The sequence below is a fragment of the Myotis daubentonii genome, chromosome 7, assembly GCF_963259705.1.
Source record: "Myotis daubentonii chromosome 7, mMyoDau2.1, whole genome shotgun sequence".
Lineage (NCBI taxonomy): Eukaryota > Metazoa > Chordata > Mammalia > Chiroptera > Vespertilionidae > Myotis > Myotis daubentonii.
Window position 1 is genome coordinate 82577189 of NC_081846.1, and position 12948 is coordinate 82590136.

General features: G+C 39.5%; 1 protein-coding gene across 2 annotated transcripts in view; it reads left to right on the forward strand.

Annotated features, from left to right (window-relative positions):
• The window catches only part of DPP10 (dipeptidyl peptidase like 10), a 637668-nt gene that overhangs the window by 449254 nt on the left and 175466 nt on the right, over positions 1-12948 (forward strand). The gene's annotated exons all lie outside the window — the stretch shown is intronic.

Genomic DNA, 12948 nt, shown 5'->3' on the forward strand with positions numbered 1-12948 from the left:
GCTTAGGCTTTTATATATATAGATTATTTAGTAACATATTACTCAGCCTCCATGTCTTTGTGTGTTTTTTAATTAATTTATTTATCTTTTGTGATTGATTTCTAGTTTCATACCATTATGGTCAGAAAAGACACTTGATATGATTTCACTCTTCTTCAATTTATTGAAACTTGTTTTTGTGTCCTACCATTTGATCTATCCTAGAAAAAGTTTGTGTACTTGAAAAGATGTATATTTTTCTGCTTTGGAGTAAAATGCTCTGAAGAGATCAATTAAATCCATCTTATCTAATGTGTCATTTAAGCCTGCTATCTCTTTGTTGATTTTCTATCTGGAAGATCTATCCATTTATGTCCATAGGGTGTTATAATCCCCAATAGTGACTTTACTATTATCAATATTTCCCTTAATGTACAGCAAGATTTACTTTATATATTTAGTTGCTCCTATGTTGGGTGCATAAATGTTTACAAGTTCTATATCCTCTTGTTGAATTAGCACTCTATTGTTATTTAGTGTCTGTTTTTTGTCTCCTCCTCTAGCCTTTGTTTTAAAATCTATTTTGTCTGATATAAGTATTGTTACTCAAGCTTTTATTTTTGTTTCCATTTGCATGAAATATCTTTTTCAATCCCTTAAATTTTAAATTTTAGTCTATATGTGTCTTTGGTTCTGAGGTGGAGCTCTTGTAGATATCATATATATATAATATATATATATATATATATATATATATATATATATATATATATATATATAGTTTTCTTTCTTTTATTTTTTTAATTTTTTTATTGTTAAAAGTATTACATATGTCTCCTTTTCCCCCATGTTCACCTCACAGCCTGCCCTTGCCTTTTTCTTATTCATTCAGCTACCCTTTGTCTTTTGATTGGAACATTTAAGTCATTTCCATTTAAAGCGATTAATGAAAGGTATGTATTTACTGACTTTTTAAAATAAATTTTCTTTCTTCTTAAAGAATTTACCTTAACATTTTTTATAATACTAGTTTTGTGGTAATGAACTCCCTTAACTTTTTCTTGTCCTGATGCTCTTAATTTCTCCTTCAGTTTTAAATGATTTCCTTTCTAAGTAAAGTAGTCTTGGTTGTAGATCTTTGCTCTTCATCACTGTAACACCAATCCCTTCTGGCCTGAAATGTTTCTGTTGAGAAATCAGCTGACAATCTTATGAGAGTTTCTTTGTAGGTAACTAACTGTCTTTTTCTTTCTTCTCTGAAGATTCTCCCCTTGTCTTTAACCTTTCCTATTTTAATTATAATGTGCCTTTGTGTGGGATTCTTTGGGTTCTTGTTTGGGATCCTCTGCACTTCCTGAACTTGTGTGTCTTTATCCTTCACATGGCTGAGAAAGTTTTCACTCAATATTTATTTAAATACAGTCTCAATTTCTTGAACTCTCTCTTCTCCTCCTGACATCCTATTATGCAGATGTTGTTATACTTTATGTTGTTTCAAAGATCCCTTAAACTATTATCTTCTCTTTTTTTTGGATTTTTTTTTTTCCTGCTCTGACTGGGTGTTTTCTGCTACGTTGTCTTCCAAATCACTGATTCTATCCTCTGCTTCATCTAACTTACTGTTTATTCCTTCCAGTGTATTCTTCATTTCAAACTTGTTCTATTTTATGATTTATATCTCTGTTTTACACTTGCTATTTTTTGTTGAAGTTATTGCTAAATTCTTTGAGCAAGTCTTATATCATTTTTTTTTGAACTCTTTATCTGGTAGATTGCTTGCCTCCATTTCATTAGTTCTTTTGGGGGAGATTTCTCCTTTTTTATTTTTTTCATATGGGGTATAATTCATTCTTCCCATTTTGGCTGCCTCTTTATGTGTTTTTTTTTTCCCCAATGTATTAGGTAGACCTGCTATAACTTTGGTCTTGGTAGGGCAGCCTTATGTAGTAGGTTTCTTGTGGAATACAGTGGCTCAGTCTTCTTGATCACCTGAGCTTAGTGCTACATTATTGTGTAGATAATGTGAGCCCTTCTGTTGTACTTAAGTCTTGATTGCTGTTGACCAGTCCATGTGTAGGGTCAAGCCCCATCATGGCTGACCCAACCCCAACCACAGTGTTTGAACTACAATGCAGGTGCTGATCACACAAAGTGGAATTCACCTCAGCAGAATTTTATGTCTGCTGAGATTTCCCTTTGTATATACTGCTTGTGAAGCTAATTGGATTCTGCTCTGATATTGTCTGAAGCTCACCTCTGGATGTTTTTGTTCTGGGACTTCTTGGGAGAGACTGTGGTGCAGGTCAATGTAAGATACTGTTGGTGACTGGCCCTGGGCAATTTATATGCAGCTGCCAAATGACCAGTTTATGGCTGCCTCTGCTGGGCCTGGGTATGTGTGAGAAGAACCAAGGTGTGCACCAAGGGCTGGCTTCTACCAGCATCATGCCCAGTGGCAGGTCAGTAAATAGCCCAAGCCACCCTGAGATCCACTTTCACTTGCCTCTTTCTGCTATCTCTTTTATGGTGGAGTGGGCTCTCAGGGTTTTGCACCAGTGAGGTGTTCAAGAGAAAAATGGCCCCCAACCTAGTGTCACACAACTCATTCAGTCCTGAATTCTTCCCAGCCCTCCAGTAGAATCCATTCTCAGCAGGGCAGGCCAATAGGAATTTGTAGGGTGGGGCTAGGGAATCTCCAATGAGAGCGAGTTCCCAATCATGCTTGTGGGAAAGTGGGGGTAATAGCTTCCATACTAGAGCCATACAGCTCAGTCACTGACACCTCCTGAGTCAGCCCATAACTCTACAACCAGGGATCAGGCAGCTGAGTCCTCCACAGGGCATGATCTCGAGAGGGCAGTGTTAGGCAACATGGAGTCTGGAGGGCAGGGCAATTGTATTCCTGCAGGTTGATGCTGTAACAAGGGGAGTGCTCCACCCAAGAAAGATGGCGTCTGCAGTGTGAGAAAGACACTCAGCACAGGGACCATGGCTGCTGTCCCTTGAGCTCTCTCCCCAGAGCCACAAACTTCAGTCTGTCCTCACATGACTGTAGTCCACTTTTCCCTCTCTCCACCGGAGTCCAGGGTGAGTGGCTGCAAATGAGATTTTGGGCATTGTCCTTTTAAGATGCACCTTGGTCAGAAGAGACAAAGTCTTACTGAAATTTCTCTCTACTGCAGTGTTTATAGATACATTTGATTAAAATAAGCACAAAGTTTAATTATTTTTTAAATTATTATTTGGGGAATGTTTTTTAAAAGAGAAGTACCAAATAATATAAATATAGAGAAAGATCAAGAAGGTACCAAATTAACAATGATTGCCTAAGCAAATAAAAAAGTCAATAAATCATCATTTGGTGGTGGGTTGTTCTTGTAGTCACAGAAACCATGAAAATTAAATAATTTGCTTTAAAAATCTTGTGATAAAAAAAAAAATAACATGGTTCTTCCTACATTCTAACTGAATCCCTTGTATGATGCCCATTAAAAGTGAAGATAATGGTCTTTATTGTTTATAGACCAATCAATACTTTTCAATCCCAATGTGTGACCTCTTTGTCACCACTGAGACAGCAGAGGGCAAAGGAGATACAATAAATGTTCACATGGACAAGATGAAGTACCTGATAGACTCATTAGAGTAATTAACAGTATAGAGAAATCCGTCTCCTGATATTAATTCCCACAACTTTGACTTTTAGATGAGATTTCTTCATGAAAGTGAGTCTAACTTTTCTAATTTTCAAAAATTCTAGATTTATTCTCCATTTTCCCATTTCTTTCTAAGGATTTATTTGTAAATTCTCCTTCTGAGTAGATATTTGTATAGTAGTTACTTTTTTATTCTATGATGTTTTCCTCTGATTATTCTGTAAATACATCAATTGAGATAAAAGTGGGTTTAAATTTAGATTTCAGTATTTCTTTATATTAAAATGTTTACAGTATCTTAAATACATAACTCCTTTAGATAGTTTTAATTATAAGTATTTGGCCAAATAATCATTTTTGAAAATTTTAACTGAGAGTTTGAGGCTCAGATTTGAAGAAAAAGAGAAATAACAACAGCACCTTTGTGAGTTATATGTTAAAAAACACTTATGAATAGCGTATGTGTATCAGAATATTTTATGCTTTAATCAGACTATGTCAAGTCTTTCAGAAAAGTATCTCATTGAATGACATAAAATTTGTGTTACATAAATTTAGACTGATAAACTCACAATTTACGTTTTTCTCATTGATTATATTTATTTACATCTTGTTTACACCATCCTCTGTTTCCTTGTAGATAGCTCAGTTGAGCTATTTGTTTAGGTAGATAGAGAGAAATTCTCAAGTTATATAGGTTCTTGTTCACCTTTAAGAAATTCCTTTCAAATTTATAATTTTTATTATTTGCTTAAATTAATAAGAAAATTAATAAATATACAAATTATTATGAGGGTGGTCACATAATTGATTGTAATCTTCAGAGAATTAGCTCTTTATTCAAGACAAATAAGTTTTGTTAACATAAAAACATACAAACCTATAAAAAAATTTTGTGAGTTTATTTGAGCCAAACTGTAGACAGCTGCTAGGGAGCAGTATCTCAATGGACTGGGATAATGCTCCAGAGAATGGCAGGTTTTTTCATCTATTTTTATACATTTCAATCAAAGGAAGGGACATTGTTGGGTTACATGAAATTCATTGGTGATAGATTAGAGAGGTGGGAGAAAGAGGCGGGGGGGGGGGGAGGGCGGAAGGGGGAGAGGACCCCTGGGATTGGATAAAAAGTAAAATGATAGACACATACTTAGATGGGTGCAGGATAGTTAACAGTCAACAATTAACATGATAATAATAAAAATGAAGGAATTTGTGGTATCTGTTCTGGTGCCCAGGCACATTAGGTTATGCCCCAAGGGGTCTGGAAAAAGGAAAGTTACAGGTTACCCAGATATTTTAAGGATATATTATCATAGATGCAAAAAGACAATAGGCTCAGTTAAGGTAAATACCAGCCTAGAACATGACTACCCACCATAAATGCTTTTAGTTCAAATTTTAATTTCAGACCATCCTTTGTGGTTACTTTAGGTCTTTGAGTTTGCAAGACTGCCATGCAGGCCTTCTCAGAGCCTGTCCGATTAGCATGTGGCCTTTTTTTAAATTATTTTTTTTCCTTTTTTTTAATCCACAGTTTCTAGGGGAGGACTTGGAAAGAAACACTAAAAAAATAATCTTTGGAAATTGGGTGTTAACTATGGGAAATTTAATAAAACAGTGATGCATTGCAAGATATTGTTCCTATTTTGAATTGCTTTTTCTTAGGCTTAAATTTAAAATTTGGACATTACTAATTTGTTTAAATTCTGGGGTAATAAAAAACTGAAGGTTGAAGTAGCTTTGGACTACTAATATTTTATTTTCTAAAGATATGAAAAACTTCAGTTTCTCCTCATCTTGCATCTTTGCCTAAAAAAGGAAAATGATGAACCTTTGGATATGAAAGAGAGAATTACTAATTCTAGTTAGGGATTTATTATTTATTAAGTTTTCATTTCAATATTGCCCCTAAAAAAACTTTTTTAGACTGTGTATATGTGTATATTAAAAATTGAGATAACATAGAATATAAAAAAGAAATTTAAAATTTACTGAAATGCCACCACTTTTCACCATTATATGTGATATCTAAATTATTGTGTTATTCCAAGACAGCAAAACTAATGACATTTATGTGACAATGATATATTAGTCTTTCAAGATAAATTTCATAAAATATTTTTAGGAAAAAATTCACTTATTCTGGATTGCTGTACTGTTAAGGTGTACATATCCAAATGCTAACAATATATCTCTATCCTGAAAGCTTAATAAATGTAACAGCAATCTGAAAAAGGCAATGGTTACTGATTAAAATAAACACAATTTATTATTAATTGATGTGCACTGTATAAAAGTTTCTTCCCACCCTACCATCAGTATCTTTTTGTTAATGCAGCATAATGGCTCAGGTTTGACCCATTCACTTGCCCTTTTACTGCCCCAATCTCTTTTCCTAACAGATTTAGGTTTACTTGACAGCCTGTTATTCTTTAAGGATGAATTAGATGTCTTAACAGCTCTCTCTTTTTACGTTTATTCTAGTTTAACAGTAAACATTAGTTATGCCTTGCTATATTTCACTCCTCAAAGTGTTAATATCATCTATAAATTATGATCCATGGTGGGCACTGGTTGTTATCAATCACCAGGGAGTAATTGATTCTGATTGAATCAAATCAATGTGATGTTTGCAGAGCTATGACCTTGTCAGTTAACTTGAGTGCCACAAATCTCTTAGAGCTATAGGAACTGAATCTTAAAGATAACTGAAAAAGGTAGATAACTATTAATTTAGAAAAATATTTTTTTGGCTTTGACTATTCCTTTATTTATAGTACTAGAGGCCCAGTGCATGAATTCGTGTACAGGTGGGTTCCCTTGGCCTGGCCAGTGACTGGGGCGATCGAGCCGGCTGGCTGCTGGGGAGAGACTGTGAGAGGTTGGCTGGCCACAAGGGGAGAACTTAGGAGGCACCAAAACCCAGTGAAGTAAGTCCTGCTCCATGGAGTTGGCCCCTGGATAGCTGATCCTTCATGATGGTCACAGCCCGTCTCACAGCCAATCAGCCTAGGATAAATCCTTCCTATTGTGGTGCAAACAGCAATCAAGACTTAATTACAACAGGAGGGTTTGCACAGCCCACATCAGGGCTATACCTGGACTGCCCAGCATGGGTGACTGAAATCTATGCTGCTGGGCCCTACAGGACACCTACTACATAAAGCCACTCTACCAAGGTTTGGAGATGTAGCAGCTCTACCTAATATATAGAAAGGAACACAGAGGGTCAACCAAAAACACAGAGGAGACAAAGAAATGTGTCCCAAATGAAAGAACAACAACAACAAAAAAACACAAAACTCCAGGAAAATAACTAAACAAAATGGAAACAAGAAATCTATTAAATGTAGATTCAAAACTTGTTATTAGGATATCCGATGAAAATTAGTGATTTCTTCAAAAATATAATAAAGGACATAGAGACCATAAAAACGGACCAGTCAGAAACAAAGGATACACCAATTGAAATAAAGAATAATTTATAAGGAACCAAAAGTAGAATAGATGAAGCCTAGAATCATATCAGCAATTTGGAACATGAGGAAGCAAAAAATACCCAGTCAGAACAGCAAACAGAAACATTCCAAAGAAATGAGGATAGTATAAGGAGCCACTGGGACAGCCTCAAGTATATGAACATTGGCATTATGGGGTTGCCAAAAGGAGAAGAGAGAGAACAAGAAATTGAAACCTGTGTGAAAAAATAATAACAGAAAACTTCCCTAATTTGGTGAAGGAAATAGTCATACAAGTCCATGAAGCACAGAGTCCCAAACAAGATGAACCCAAACAAGTCCACGTCAAGACACAGCATAAATAAAATGCCCAAGATTAAATACAAAAACATAATCTGAAAAGCAGCAAGAGAAAAGTAGTTAGTTATCTCCAAGTGAGCTCCCATAGGATTGTTTGCTGATTTCTCAATAGAAACTTTGCAGGCTAAATGGATCAGCATGAAATATTCAAAGTGATAAAAACAAAAATTTACAACCAAGATACTCTACCCAGCAAAACTATCATTTAGAATCTAAGGACAGATAAAGAATTTCCTAGAAAATAAAAAGCCAAGGAGTTAATCACCACCAAACAAGTATTAATAGAAATGTTAAAGGGTCTTCTTAACAAAAAAGAAGTAAAAATAAATAAAAATATCAATGAAAAAATGGCAGTAAATATGTATCTATCAACAATTAATTTAAATGCTCTAATCAAAATGAATAATAAAACAAAACCCTACATATGTTGTCTACAAGAGAGTCATTCAGTTTAGATGGAAAGGCACACACAGACTAAATTAGAGGCATAGTAAAAGATATTTCATGAAAATGGAAGCAAACAACAACAACAAAAACAGTGTAGTAGTAATACTTATGCCAGACAAAATTAACTTTAAAACAAATACTAGTGCAGCTGGTGTGGCTCAGTGGTTGAGTGTTGACCCATTAACCAGTAGATACCAGTTCGATTCCTATTCAGGGCACATGCCCTGGTTGCATACTCAATCCCCAGTAGAGAGCATGCAGTGGGCAGTTGGTCAATGATGTTTCCCTCTCATCTCTCTATCCCTTACCCTAACTCTCTCTTTTTCTAAAATCAATAAAAACATTGAAACAACAACCACCACAGCAACAAAAAGACTATGTAACAAGAGACAAAGACAGACCCAGCAATTTTACTTATACTTATAGGTATTTATCTGAAGAAATCCCAAACACTAGATCAAAAAGACATATACATCCATATACTCACTGCAGCATTGTTTACAATCCTATCTAATAAAAGAGAAAAATGGTAATTGGCATACGACGATACCCTTTTCATTGGCTAATCAGGGCTATATGCAAATTAACTGCCAACTATGATTGGCAGTTAACTGCCAACTAAGATTGGCAGTTAACTGCCAACAAGATGGCGGTTAATTTGTATATGTAGGCACAATGCAGGGAGGCGAAAGGGAAAGCAGGAAGAAGCCCCCTGCCACTGACAGTGATCAGAAACCCAGGGGGGAGCTAAGAGCTGGGGGGCAGGGCAAAGGCAGCCCTGGCGCCGCCTTTGCCCTGTCCCCCAGCCATGATCGGAGAATCAGGCGCCTTTTCCGCCCTGGCCAGTGATAGCAGAAAGTAGGGGTGGAGCCAGCGATGGGAGCTGGGCAAGGTCGAAGCTGGCAGTCCCAGGAGCTAGGGGTCCCTTGCCTGGGCCTAAAGCGGAGCCCACAATCGCGGGGCCGCTGCAGCTGCGGGTCCCCGCTGCCTGGGCCAGACGCCTAGGCCAGAGGCGTTAGGCCTGGGCAGGGGCGGAGCCTGCAACCGTGAGGAGCTGGGGGTCCCCTGTCCAGGCCTGACACCTCTGCCGGAGGCCTCAGGCCTGGTCAAGGGTCCGATCCGGTGATTGGTGATCGGAGGGTGATGAGGGTCAACTCCTCTGGCCGAGGCATCAGACCTGGGTGGGGGGCGGAGCCGGGTATTGGGGGGATATGATGGTCCCCTTGCCCAGGCCTGAAGCCTGGGTCAGAGGCGTCAGGCTTGGGCGGGGGGTGGAGCAAGCTATCAGAGGGAGATGGGGGTCCCCTGCCCAGGCATGATTCCTGGGCCAGAGGCCTCAGGCCTGTGCGGGGGCCAGAGCCAGTGATCGGGGGGAGATGGGGGTCCCCTGTCCAAGCCTGACACCTCTGACGGAGGCGTCAGGCCTGGGCAAGGGGCCGATCCTGCGATTGGAGGGTGATGGGGGTCAACGCCTGAGGGCTCCCAGTATGTGAGAGGGGGCAGGCTGGCCTGAGGGACACTCCCCCCGCCCCACACCCAGTGCACGAATTTCATGCACCGGGCCCCTAGTGGTTAATATATGGAAGTAACCTAAATGCTCATCAATAGGTGAAGTGATATAGAAAAAGTGGGGCATATATACAATGAAATATGACTATGACCCAGAAATAATAAAAAATAAAATCTTACCATCTGCAACATCAATGGACCTAGAGGGTATTGTGTAGAGTGCAATAAGCCAGACAAAAACAAATACCATATGATTTCAATTATATATGGAATTTAAAAAACATAAAGAAACAAACAAGGAGAACAGAAACAGACTCATGGATACAGAGGACATTTTGACAGTACCAGATGGGAGTAGGGTTGGGGGATAAGTGAAAAAAGTCAAGGAATTAAGAAGTACAGAATGGTAGCTACAGAATAGTCACAGAGATGTAAATTATGGCTTAGGGCAGTGGTCGGCAAACTGCAGCTTGCGAGCCACATGTGGCTCTTTGGCCCCTTGAGTGTGGCTCTTCCACAAAATACCACGTGCGGGCGTGCATGTACAGTGCGATTGAAACTTCGTGGCCCATGCGCAGAAGTCGGTAATAAGTATGTATGGTATCAGATGGTTACTAGATTTATTGGGGTGATTACAGTAATTTATAGAATGTTTAATCACAGTTTTATATATCTGAAACTAATATAATATTGTATGTGAACTGTAATTGAAAAATTAAAAGACAAAGAGACTAATATATACATTTTGCTTTCATCCATGGTGTACTTATCAATTTGTCATGGTGTTGGGGATTCTTTATTATTATTATCAGTAGAGGTCCAGTGCATGAATTCGTGCATTGGTGGGGTTCGGCTGGCCCCACCCCAATCAGGGCAGATCAGGGTCAGGCCTGTGGGGAGAAGGACACGGAGGGAGGTTGGTCAGCCAGCCCATCCTGATCAGGGCCTAATCAGGGCTGTGATGGTTGGGGGAGGGCCTGAGAGTGATTGGCTGGTGGGCCCTGCCCCAAATTAAGGTGGGGGGCTGATTAGGAGCAGAGCCAGCATTGGGGAGAGGCTGTGGGCAGTGGGCCGGCTGGTCCCTGCCCCTGAGTGGGTGGTGGGGGGGTGCTATCTGGCACCAGTGGCCTGGGGGAGAGGCCATGGGAGGTTGGCTGGACAGCCCCACCCCTGATTGGTGTGGGGGGACCAATTGGGGGCAGGATGGCTGGGGGGAAGGGCCAGGGACCAATCAGGGTGGTGGGGGCTGATCGGGGGTGGGGATGGCTGTGGGGAGGAGCTATAGGTGGTGGGCTGGCTGGCCCCACCCCCAAATGGGGAGGGGAGACCTGTTTGGGGGCCTGGGGTAGGGGCCATGGGTGTTTGGCCAGCTGGCCCTGCCCCTGATCAGAGTGGGGGGGGGGGGCTGATCAGAGGTGGAGCTGACTTGGGGAAGGGGCTGTGGGATGATTGGGATGGTGGGGGCCCATTGGGAGTGGGCCCAGCCAGGGGGAGGGGCTGCAGGCATTTGGCTGGCCGGACTTGCCCCTGATTGAGGTGGGGGGGGCAATCCGGGGTGATCTAGGGCAGGGTCAGCCAGGGGGAGGGGCTGCAGGAGGTTGGCTGGACGACCCAGGCCCCTATTGGGGTAGGGAGAATGATCAGGGGTCGGGCTTGCCAAGGGGAGGGGCTGTGGGCCAATCAGGGTGGAATGGGCCAATCAGGGGAGGGACGTCCCGCCCAGATCAGGAAGGGAGAGGCCGATCAGGGACAGAGCTGGCTGGGGCAGGGAGGTTGGGCTGGTTCGCTGGCTGCAGTGGGCATCATAGCAAACAGTCATTCTGGTTGTTATGGCGCTCTGGTCACTAGCTTTATATATATATATATAGAGAGAGATTATTTGGTATTTAGCATCATTTGAAATAAAGAAAAAATAAATTGAAATTATTACCATGTATTTTAGCACTTGTACTTATGCTGTAGAATGCCAGTTTTAAATGAAATATGAGTTTTTCTTTCATATGTAAAATTGCTAAATTTATACAATTCACATTTCTTAGCTTGTACATGTATATACATTTCTTTCTTACTGAATAATGAAAATGCTGAACAAAATTAATTTAGCTCTTTTTATTTTATTCTTTGATATGAACATATACTGCCAACAATGCCTACCTTTGGCTTAATGATGAGTTAGACAGGACTTAAAAGGGAAAGGAATTCTGGGATTTACTCTTTCTTTCATTGACATTATTTTTAGCTGAAGTGGTCAACTAACACAGGAAAGTAACACAAGTGAAAATAATACAATATGGTCCCTTGATCATTCATGTTTCTTTATTCATTCAAATAAGTTCTGGTTCAAATAGAGAGCATGGCCTCTTACGGCTATCAGCATCTTCACTTAGTTGTAGACGTAACACATTTACCTTGTACTCAATTTGACTGTTGCTCAACTTCCACACATTATGACTTCCATAATTCTGTGCTTATGGGGCATTGTAAGTGCAACACTATATGAATGATATAGCAAGTAATGCTGGACATTCATGCTCCACCATTACAAAGCACACATTTAAAGAAATAAACATTCAAAAATTACATGTTCAGAAACATGAAAGTTAAAATTTTCAAGATGGTTAAAACAAGCTCAGGGTCATTCTGTGTATGAGGTCCAGGTCATGCGCTCATGAACCCAATTCATGTAGGTAAGAACACACTATCTCTTTAGAAAAGTTTTTATTTAAAGGAGACTTAAAGAGAGACTTCTCCACTATGAAGATATTTTTTTCCCCCTACAAGAATGTTTCTTTGAAATTTGAGAAATTGGAGAAGTCAGGGAAATAGTAAAAGAATACCTGGTAAATTAGACAATGTGACAATTATGACATCATTTTGCTGGGTGGCTCTAATGCCTCTAAGCTAGATCAAAATTTAAGCTGTATTGATTTGAGGAGAAAAACACCTAGGCTTTATGGTATTATTTTTTAAATTAAGTAATTAATTTTATTTTCAGTTACACTTACCATAAAATATTATCTTAGTCCAGCGGTTCTCAACCTGTGGGTCACGAACCCTTTCACAGGGGTCGCCTAAGACCATCCTGCATATCAGATATTTACATTATGATTCATAATAGTAGCAACATTACAGTTATGAAGTAGCAACAAAAATAATTTTATGATTGGGTCACAACATGAGGAATTGTATTTAAAGGGCCAGAAGGTTGAGAACCACTGTCTTAGTCTCAGGTGTATACCCAATGATTAGATATTACATAACTTAATATGTGATCATCCCAATAAATCTCACACCCGTCTGACACCATACATAGTTATTTGAATAATACTGACTATACTCACTGTTTTGTACTTACATCCCCATAACTATCCGGTAACAACTAATATGCACTCTTAATACCCTCACCTTCTCTGCCCATCCCCCTCAACCACCCTCCAATCTGGCAACCATCAAAACGTTTTCTGTATCTATGAGCCTATTTCTGTTCTGCTGGTCCATTTATTTTCTTTTTAGATTCTATTATTGATCGGTATGTA